Source organism: Apostichopus japonicus, chromosome 7 (assembly GCF_037975245.1).
Source record: "Apostichopus japonicus isolate 1M-3 chromosome 7, ASM3797524v1, whole genome shotgun sequence".
NCBI classification, from domain to species: Eukaryota; Metazoa; Echinodermata; class Holothuroidea; order Aspidochirotida; family Stichopodidae; genus Apostichopus; species Apostichopus japonicus.
The window spans coordinates 11,640,676-11,652,084 of NC_092567.1; the positions used below are offsets into that span (position 1 = coordinate 11,640,676).

Below are 11,409 nucleotides of genomic sequence, written 5' to 3' on the forward strand. Positions count from 1 at the left end.
TGTTATAATAAGGGAGTTGTCCCTGGGAAGAGCTCCCTGCTATAATTAGGGAGCTCTCACTGAGAATAGCTCCCTGCTATAATTACGGAGTTTTCCCTGGGAAGAGCTACCTGCTATAATTAGGGATGCACCGGATCCAAATTTTTGGATCCGGCCGGAACCGGATTTTGCCGGATAGTACGTGAAATCCGGCCGGATAAAATCCGGCCGGAACCGGATTTTTTCATTACACAAAAGAAAATCATTAATAAGAAGTAGAAGTATGAAACAAGGAGCAAATCTTAGGTGAGGTATATGCATATTATAAAGAAGGTGAAATTAAGACCCCATTTATGAGATTAAATATGACTTGAAGTGGTGTAATCTACATTCTTTAATAAAATAACTACAATATTAAACTGATGAAGGCTGCAAGAAATGATTTCACTGCAAACTGTATTTGTTGTATATAGCTTCATATAATTACAGTAGTTGTATTGTTTTGGTTGATCTTTAGAAACAGTGGGTCAGACCATTGAGAAAATTAAATTAAACATGTTAAACCTAATTTTTCCTTACTTTGAATGTTTTTATTAATTTTTGGAAATAGTTTACATTGATTTAAGTTAATACCAACACCTTTTTAAGGGATGATTCAGGCCAGATTTTGAAAAAGATCCGGCCGGATTTTGAAAAATATCCGGCCGGAACCGGAACCAGATAATTTCTCACTATCCGGCCGGATAGTCCGGCCGGACCGGATATCCGGTGCATCCCTAGCTATAATTGAGGAGCTGTTACATATACAGCTCCCTGCTATAATTAGGGAGCTTACTTTGAGATATCTCCCTGCTATAATTAGGGAGCTGTTGCATATTGAGCTCCGTACTGTAATTAGACATCTGTCTTCGAGAGAGAACCCTGTTATCAGAGCCGTATATAGAGAGAGTTTGGCCAACCATGTAACCGATTTGGATTGGTCGAGAGGGAAAACGCCCACACAGGGTGGTAAAATAGGTCCACTTGAAAACTTTTTAGCAGGCGACACGCATACTCACAGTGTATAGACAATCGTTTGTGTACACGAAAAAAGTACGAAATTATGAAAGAAATGGTGCTGGGGATGCTGCAATCGGTCAGAACATGGATATTGTTGTTTGATTTTCCGACTGACCATAAAAGAAGAGGAATTTTATGGAAGTAGAAAGAACAAGATGGATATCTAATGAAAAAAAGTCTGTGTAGCCTAGGCCCATACTAGCCATAGGCCCTAGTGTAATACGAGTAATGTACAAGCAATGCGAGAATTTTACGTTCAGACTGGTTTCTGTAATTACATGCATGGCTATTCTCTCTCGTTTTACGATCCACATATTCGATTTCATTATGACAGCTCTTCTAATCATAGGCATGGCAGTTTCAGTCGCACATATAGTTATCCTAATTCCTAGTTATTGTATGCCTAGGCTATGCCTAGCCTAAAAAAGTATCACTTTTAGTTTAATGTAAAAGGGTGGGCTAGCCTCTAGGCATCACGTAAAGCCCTAATCCTTAGTTAAGCCCGAAGCATAAGTTAAGCCTGGGCTTAGTTAGACCTGGACCATTCTTGCTATTACTACAACTGTTATAGCACATTACATAATATGGCACAGTATAAGGCCCAATTAAACTAGGTCTATGGAAAACAAAGTAGCCTAGGCCTAAACTAGTTAGGCTAGGTCTATACTCATTGGCAACTTGTGGGTTGTGTACACATACAGGCCTAATTATATAGACCCTTTTAGTATGCCATAAACAAGTGCCCAAATGGTTAAATGATCTTGGTTTGTGTTAATTGTCAGCATTGGCCTAGCCTTTTTAGGCTAACATGAATTCAGCCTAACTTTTTCTTCTTCAAAAGTATAGCCTAGGCCTTGGTTTAATTTGGATGCAGTCAACTATCATTTATCAAAGTTGCATCAGTACCTCCTTATTCCCTTAATTGACACACATTGACGATTGAAGTTAAAAAAAATCTTTTTAAATTATCTTTAGACAGTAAAATTTTAACTCCCTGAATTTCAGGACTTTTTTTACAAATCAAAGGTGACATGTGCTCTGAAGAAAAACTCCTAACATAAAAAGCCACAGTTAGCAGACTGTGATAAAGACAAACCTGGTGAGTGACTACTAGACTGAAATCCAGTTCCTGCAACCACAGCAATAAAGTCTTTGTTTTAATCAATGCACTTGTGTGTTTGAAACTTTCAAATGGACACTCAATGGCAGTTGGTTAAGATATAAGGTTTTACCTTCATCATGGAGAGTTGAAGGGAATCTGCCTCATCATCTGAATAATGGACTCAAGGATAGCAACAAATCATGATTGGATAATGATTTTGAGCAAGTAAATATCTGGCAATTTGAAAGTTTGTAGTATTTTTTTACATATTATTTAAGCTGTTTAGCTCACACACAAGCAAATGATCAAGTGACAACAACCGATGCAGTATATTTAAAGGTATTGAAGACTTGCCCTAAACCGCATGCCGCGCTCTGAAAAAGTTTACTTTCCGTTGCTTGCAAGTGAAGTTTTTTTTGTGTCGCTACAAAATGCAGACAGTAATGAAACCTGATACCTTGTTATCTTTTATCTAGACCTGAGATGTCCACGCTGCTATGTGCACTGTGTTGTGGGTATTGACTGTGATGTTTGTATTGACTGTACACTAATGTCTATTTACAGATGGTAGCAAGCTGTGTGTGTATTTTCTGGGATCAATGGTGGTGTCTAACACTTCTGTTACACCGCATTCGAAACTAGGTCAGATAACCGGCATGAGACCTTTCTTTGTGCGGGAGTCTCCACACCCTTTAAGGAGAAGTATTTATATCCCATTAATAGAGAAAGAATTATGTTTCAATTGGTAGCATGCAACTTAAAATTTTGCAAACATTAGATACAATCAAACAATAACAAGGTTCATTTACAAGGTAATCTACTGCCCTTTATTTCACATTAGTCTGTCACATCAGAAGGTCACAGCTTTCAATAATTATTCAAACAAATTCCCTTGATGGGTGCTTCGTTAGATTCCTGCAATTTTCAAGTTTATCAATGTAATAAGTTCTGAATGTGGCAATGTGGAGAAGCTTTGGGATAATCTGTGGATAGGACTGCCAGACTATCAACAAGATTCCACATCCATGCAACTCCAACTGCTTCCTTCACCTCCTTGCAGATGTACCACATGTCCAAAAAAAAAGTCAGCATTGGTTAATGTAATTAAAATCTGGCTTCCTCCTGAGCTGGCAAATACACATGAATTGTCAAGTACAGAGGTCAGTGTGAAACCACTGAAAGATCTTCTCAGCTTTCAAGAAAACAAAGACTTGAAGCCAAATTGACAGAGGCCACACTGATACCATTCCACTCTCATAAGATGAAGGTATCACACACACTTCATTTTGCTTCTGCGATGCAGTGCCTGGTAGACTGTGACTGTGAGGGTCACCCAATGGATGTTTTAACAACTGCCTGGTTTATAGAGCTCTGCAACAGATAATTCATCCTAATGTCATCATCCTGTCATGGCCTTGAGCAAGTTGAACCCACTTCAACACAAAGCAGCTATTGAATTCTTGTCTAGGTACTGTCAAATCCACATCACCATCATTGCTGGTTCCAGCTACGCTGACCATGATAAAAGAGTACAATGAGGGTTTTTTAATTCACCCAACAGAGCTTGCATTCCAGTACCTTTGGGCAGCTGAAAAGATATTCAGAAATTGTTATATATGAGTGTGTTTGTATGCATGCATATGTGTAATTTTCTTGCTTTACAGAACAGCTCCATTTTGATAAGCTATGTAACGTGGAAACCTGCCAATCATATGTTTGAAATAGGACAGGCTGAAACGATTCTTAAATGGAAAGCTTAACGACTTCTTGCATTTTTATACATCACTGTTCAGGTAAGGCCAGTAAGGGCAGTATGAAGAATAAGTAACAATTAATAATTATCATTATGGCCATTTGCTGTCTGTATAATAACAAACTGAATGATGTCATCAGCCCTGTGCTCAGTTGACAACACTGACAAGTAGGCACACTATGTCAGTGTGATCCATGAAACCTTATTAAGGACATGACCTTATAGTATATATGTTAATGGAAAATACATAAGCTACAACATACACCAATCTTCAGTTGTTGCAGGTTTTTTTTTTCTCGACAGACCCATTCAATCTGTTGCACCTACTACTGTATAGCCTACTACTACATTCCTGAGAAATTAACACCACAATATCAGTCTTAGGTTTGCCCACAGACTCCCAACTATTGCTAACTCCTACACTCAAGTATATAGTTTAGTTTAGTAGAAAAAAAGACCAGGAGAGACATTCAAGTCCCCATTAAGGACCCTAAGGCTATATGAGAGGAATAAAACCGAGGCCATCAAATGTCATACCCAATTACAATGCTTAATGTACTCATCCACAGTATTCTTAAACCCATTCACACTACTTGCAATTCAACCTTCTCAGGCAAACCATTCCATCCATTCACAACCCTTGTATAAGTTGTATTAGACTTTAGAGAAAAAGTTATGCCGAATATTAATCCTACTATGTAACTTCTGGAGTTTAATACAATGACCTCTGGTACAACTACTTTTTGGCAAACCTGAAAAGATCAGTGAAGCATAAATTGTCATTTTATGTGTAGGCCTACTTAATTTAATTGAAGGATCTATTAATGTAGGCCTGATGCTATAGTTGTGCGTCTGTAATCTAGCCTAGCCAGGACTGATGTGTGCTTTTCGTTTGTATGACTAAAGTAGGACTAGTAGTATGAGGCGTAAAATAAAACAAGTGTAATGACAGGTTTTCAGCTAGTTTTCTATGCATTTCAGGTGTGAAGATAAACGTAAATGTCATTAACTAACGCATACTCTAATTCATTACCTGATATCCATTTTGTTCCTCGTATGCCTGTCAAAATCTGACATTCTGAGTCGCTTCGTTTGTTCGCAACGAGCACAGTGTGCAAAGCTGCTAAATATTGTGTGTGGTGTTTTTCGTGTTTCGCGCAACTGGTAACGACAACTGGACCTATTTTGATGCCCATGGTTTGCGTGTGACGTCACAAATCGCCAGTTGGCCAAACTCTCTCTATATACGGCTCTGCCTGTTATCAGAGCCGTATATAGAGAGAGTTTGGCCAACTGGCGATTTGTGACGTCACACGCAAACCATGGGCATCAAAATAGGTCCAGTTGTCGTTACCAGTTGCGCGAAACACGAAAAACACCACACACAATATATAGCAGCTTCGCACACTGTGCTCGTTGCGAACAAACGAAGCGACTCAGAATGTCAGATTTTGACAGGCATACGAGGAACAAAATGGATATCAGGTAATGAATTAGAGTATGCGTTAGTTAATGACATTTACGTTTATCTTCACACCTGAAATGCATAGAAAACTAGCTGAAAACCTGTCATTACACTTGTTTTATTTTACGCCTCATACTACTAGTCCTACTTTAGTCATACAAACGAAAAGCACACATCACAGTCCTGGCTAGGCTAGATTACAGACGCACAACTATAGCACCAGGCCTACATTAATAGATCCTTCAATTAAATAAAGTAGGCCTACACATAAAATGACAATTTATGCTTCACTGATCTTTCAGGTTTGCCAAAAAGTAGTTGTACCAGAGGTCATTGTATTAAACTCCAGAAGTTACATAGTAGGATTAATATTCGGCATAACTTTTTCTCTAAAGTCTAATACAACTTATACAAGGGTTGTGAATGGATTGAATGGTTTGCCTGAGAAGGTTGAATTGCAAGTAGTGTGTATGGGTTTAAGAATACTTTGGATGAGTACATTAAGCATTGTAATTGGGTATGACATTTGATGTCCTCGGTTTTATTCCTCTCATATAGCCTTAGGGTCCTTAATGGGGACTTGAATGTCTCTCCTGGTCATTTTTTCTACTAAACTAAACTATATACTTGAGTGTAGGAGTTAGCAATAGTTGGGAGTCTGTGGGCAAACCTAAGACTGATATTGTGGTGTTAATTTCTCAGGAATGTAGTAGTAGGCTATAGTAGGTGCAACAGATTGAATGGGTCTGTCGAGAAAAAAAACCCCTGCAACAACTGAATACTGGTGTATGTTGTAGCTTATGTATTTTCCATTAACATATATACTATACGGTCATGTCCTTAATGAGGTTTCATGGATCACACTGACATAGTGTGCCTACTTGTCAGTGTTGTCAACTGAGCATAGGGCTGATGACATCATTCAGTTTGTTTTTATGCAGACAGCAAATGGCCATAATGATAATTATTAATTGTTACTTATTCTTCATACTGCCCTTACTGGCCTTACCTGAACAGTGATGTATAAAAATGCAAGAAGTCTTTAAGCTTTTCATTTAAGAATCGTTTCAGCCTGTCCTATTTCAAACATATGATTGGCAGGTTTACACGTTACATAGCTTATCAAAATGGAGCTGTTCTGTAAAGCAAGAAAATCACGCATTATTATGCATGCATACAAACACACTCATATATAACAATTTCTGAATATCTTTTCAGCTGCCCAATGGTACTGGAATGCAAGCTCTGTTGGGTGAAGTAAAAAACCCTCATTGTACTCTTTTATCATGGTCAGCGTAGCTGGAACCAGCAATGATGGTGATGTGGATTTGACAGTACCTAGACAAGAATTCAATAGCTGCTTTGTGTTGAAGTGGGTTCAACTTGCTCAAGGCCATGACAGGATGACGACTAGACATTAGGATGAATTATCTGTTGTAGAGCTCTATAAACCAGGCAGTTGTTAAAACATCCATTGGGTGACCCTCACAGTCTACCAGGCACTGCATCGCAGAAGCAAAATGAAGTGTGTGTGATACCTTCATCTTATGAGAGTGGAATGGTATCAGTGTGGCCTCTGTCAATTTGGCTTCAAGTCTTTGTTTTCTTGAAAGCTGAGAAGATCTCTCAGTGGTTTCACACTGACCTCTGTACTTGACAATTCATGTGTATTTGCCAGCTCAGGAGGAAGCCAGATTTTAATTACATTAACCAATGCTGACTTTTTTTTGGACATGTGGTACATCTGCAAGGAGGTGAAGGAAGCAGTTGGAGTTGCATGGATGTGGAATCTTGTTGATAGTCTGGCAGTCTTATCCACAGATTATCCCAAAGCTTCTCCACATTGCCACATTCAGAACTTATTACATTGATAAACTTGAAAATTGCAGGAATCTAACGAAGCACCCATCAAGGGAATTTGTTTGTATAATTATTGAAAGCTGTGACCTTCTGATGTGACAGACTAATGTGAAATAAAGGGCAGTAGATTACCTTGTAAATGAACCTTGTTATTGTTTGATTGTATCTAATGTTTGCAAAATTTTAAGTTGCATGCTACCAATTGAAACATAATTCTTTCTCTATTAATGGGATATAAATACTTCTCCTTAAAGGGTGTGGAGACTCCCGCACAAAGAAAGGTCTCATGCCGGTTATCTGACCTAGATTCGAATGCGGTGTAACAGAAGTGTTAGACACCACCATTGATCCCAGAAAATACACATACAGCTTGCTACCATCAGTAAATAGACATTAGTGTACAGTCAATACAAACATCACAGTCAATACCCACAACACAGTGCACATAGCAGCGTGGACATCTCAGGTCTAGATAAAAGATAACAAGGTATCGGGTTTCATTACTGTCTGCATTTTGTAGCGACACAAAAAAAACTTCACTTGCAAGCAACGGAAAGTAAACTTTTTCAGAGCGCGGCATGCGGTTTAGGGCAAGTCTTCAATACCTTTAAATATACTGCATCGGTTGTTGTCACTTTATCATTTGCTTGTGTGTGAGCTAAACAGCTTAAATAATATGTAAAAAAGTAATACAAACTTTCAAATTGCCAGATATTTACTTGCTCAAAATCATTATCCAATCATGATTTGTTGCTATCCTTGAGTCCATTATTCAGATGATGAGGCAGATTCCCTTCGACTCTCCATGATGAAGGTAAAACCTTATATCTTAACCAACTGCCATTGAGTGTCCATTTGAAAGTTTCAAACACACAAGTGCATTGATTAAAACAAAGACTTTATTGCTGTGGTTGCAGGAACTGGATTTCAGTCTAGAAGTCACTCACCAGGTTTGTCATTATCACAGTCTGCTAACTGTGGCTTTTTATGTTAGGAGTTTTTCTTCAAAGCACATGTCACCTTTGATTTGTAAAAAAAGTCCTGAAATTCAGGGAGTTAAAATTTACTGTCTAAAGATAATTTAAAAAGGTTTTTTTTAACTTCAATCGTCAATGTGGGTGTCAATTAAGGCCAAGGAGGTACTGATGCAACTTTGATAAATGATAGTTGACTGCATCCAAATTAAACCAAGGCCTAGGCTATACTTTTGAAGAAGAAAAAATTAGGCTGAATTCATGTTAGCCTAAAAAGGCTAGGCCAATGCTGACAATTAACACAAACCAAGATCATTTAACCATTTGGGCACTTGTTTATGACATACTAAAAGGGTCTATATAATTAGGCCTGTATGTGTACACAACCCACAAGTTGCCATGAGTATAGACCTAGCCTAACTAGTTTAGGCCTAGGCTACTTTGTTTTCCTTAGACCTAGTTTAATTGGGCCTTATACTGTGCCATATTATGTAATGTGCTATAACAGTTGTAGTAATAGCAAGAATGGTCCAGGTCTAACTAAGCCCAGGCTTAACTTATGCTTCGGGCTTAACTAAGGATTAGGGCTTTACGTGATGCCTAGAGGCTAGCCCACCCTTTTACATAGAACTAAAAGTGATACTTTTTTAGGCTAGGCATAGCCTAGGCATACAATAACTAGGAATTAGGATAACTATATGTGCGACTGAAACTGCCATGCCTATGATTAGGAGAGCTGGCATAATGAAATCGAATTTGTGGATCGTAAAACGAGAGAGAATAGCCATGCATGTAATTACAGAAACCAGTCTGAACGTAAAATTCTCGCATTGCTTGTACATTACTCGTATTACACTAGGGCCTATGGCTAGTATGGGCCTAGGCTACACAGACTTTTTTTCATTAGATCTCCATCTTGTTCTTTCTACTTCCAAAAAATTCCTCTTCTTTTATGGTCAGTGGGATAATCGAACAACAATATCCATGTTCTGACCGATTGCAGCATCCCCAGCACCATTTCTTTCATAATTTCGTACTTTTTTCGTGTACAAAACGATAGTCTATACACTGTGAGTATGCGTGTCGTCTGCTATAAAGTTTTCAAGTGGACCTATTTTACCACCATGTGTGGGCGTTTTCCCTCTCGACCAATCCAAATCGGTTACATGGTTGGCCAAACTCTCTCTATATACGGCTCTGCCTGTTATAATAAGAGAGCCCCCTCGTTATTATATGTAGTTTTTGTGTTTGCATACGTATATGCATACAGGATCAAAGTATCAACAGATAACTTTATCAGTGATATAGTAAACTGTTTGTTCGTTATGTAAATATCGAGTGACGGAAGGCTAAATACATACTGTGAGTAGCGTGATATATATTCAGATTTTTATCGCCGTTACAAGTAAACATTACACGACGATTGCATATCTGTTTGCATGGACTTAAGTGTGTTCTAACACTGCAGGTACACAGTGACTCAGAACAGAGCAAAATGAACGAATGCTACACATTCCATGTACGATAATTCCTCCGAGCGCTAACTTAGGCCTCATATCTACAAATCATTCTCTTTCTTTGTAATGAGCGTATACAATAGAGATGGGAGACTTTGGGAGGGGGTAGGGGAGGGGGTTGGGGGCACGGGCGTGAAAAGGTGAAAGATAGTTTCACTAATCTGGGCATGTCGTCGTATGCAAGCTTCATTTTCAGCACGAGACTATATTCTCGCTGTTTGCGAGTCAGGAGAGGAATTAAAATAGATCAAGGCAGATAAAGCAAGATAAAGGTGCTCATTTATACATTGTGCACCTCTGTGTCATGTTCAGACCAAGTTATGAAATATTACATATCATAACCAACACCTCAATCGTGTCTAAGCACTTAATTATATAAATGTAATACTCCATTCTCTCATATCAAATCCTCGAACTTCTTGTCTAATTTCAACATTCCTGGTGGACAAATCCATTTAAATCCCCACTCCCACCCCCGAACGCTACTAACCGATATAGTGGCGGGTGGTAACACCGGATTGTTAGGATAATACTGCTTAAGGTTTCTTCGTTTGTTTTGAGATGTGACAGACTCGAGTTTTGTGAACATATTGTTTCACTAATCAGTTATTACTACAAATTAACAGCAGACAGTGATAGTTTATTACTATATAGGCGTAGAATATAAAGCTACACACAGAACCAGCTTCTTTAGGCTAAATCGATCATGCTCTGATCAGGAGCATCAATTCGAATTGAGAGTTGGGTGGAGTAGATGGGGGGGGGGGGGCATAAATAAGGAAACATGAATAAAACTGAAGGAGTCGGCAAGCGACTTAGCCCAAAGTTCCAGTTTTCCAGGGGTCGGACTCTACAAATCTTCAGGTTTACTTCTGTTTGGTGCCTGAATTGATATGTCATTCATAAATGTATTTAATAAAAGTCACATTTGACAAGATGAGACTTGAATTAAGAAAGACTTATCTGTTTCACATCCTGATGTTATTTAGAACCGAAATCATCATTGTTCAAATTGGAACTTAAACGCAAATAGAAACAACTAAACTTTGCACACAAGAATATCTTGTTATCCAGACATCTACAACATGCAACATATGGTTTATAAGTACATTTGCAAAGCACTATTTGGTATCTAGGCACATTCACTTCATCGGAAACAACAAATCAATAAAATAAAGATATATTTAGGGGCCGTAGCCTGGGTAGAATTCCTAGCGGCAGTTAAGGAACATAGAGAAACAATTTATCGTCCAAATATTACATAACGATGTATTGATGTGCAGATATACCAGGCGCTTTTTCATGAAATTGTATTGGGTTGGTCATTTCCAAAAAAGGACCGTTATGACACTATCTGAGCGGACCACCAACATCGGTTGGCGCATAGCGTACCAATATAAGTTCTGGCATATTTATTTACAACTCGCAAACCCCTTCCATCTCCACAACCCCCTCCATCTCCCTCAAACGCCTCCATCTCCCCACCTCCCCATCTTCCTGACCCCCTCCATATCCCTACCCCCTCCATATCCCCAATCCTCTCCACATCCCCAACCCCCTCCATCTCCCCAACCCCTTCCATTTCCCAAACCTGCTCCATCTCCCTCAAACGCGTCCCCTCCATCTGCTTCAAACGCCCCCATCTTCCCCACCCTACCCCCACCATCCCCCAAACGCCTCCAGCTCCCTTACCCCCTCCA

At 39.0% G+C, this 11,409-nt stretch overlaps 2 long non-coding RNA genes across 2 annotated transcripts; one reads left to right on the top strand and one right to left on the bottom strand.

The window, feature by feature from the left end:
• Positions 1-2,944: 2,944 nt before the first annotated feature.
• On the bottom strand, positions 2,945-5,042 carry LOC139969365 (uncharacterized). The gene is made up of 2 exons (XR_011793706.1): positions 4,927-5,042; positions 2,945-3,728 (listed from the first exon to the last, which is right to left on the bottom strand). It is a non-coding gene; the product is annotated as an uncharacterized lncRNA (long non-coding RNA).
• Positions 5,043-5,273: 231 nt separating this feature from the next.
• On the top strand, positions 5,274-7,362 carry LOC139969366 (uncharacterized). Its single transcript, XR_011793707.1, has 2 exons — positions 5,274-5,378; positions 6,577-7,362. It is a non-coding gene; the product is annotated as an uncharacterized lncRNA (long non-coding RNA).
• The last annotated feature ends 4,047 nt before the right edge of the window (positions 7,363-11,409 follow it).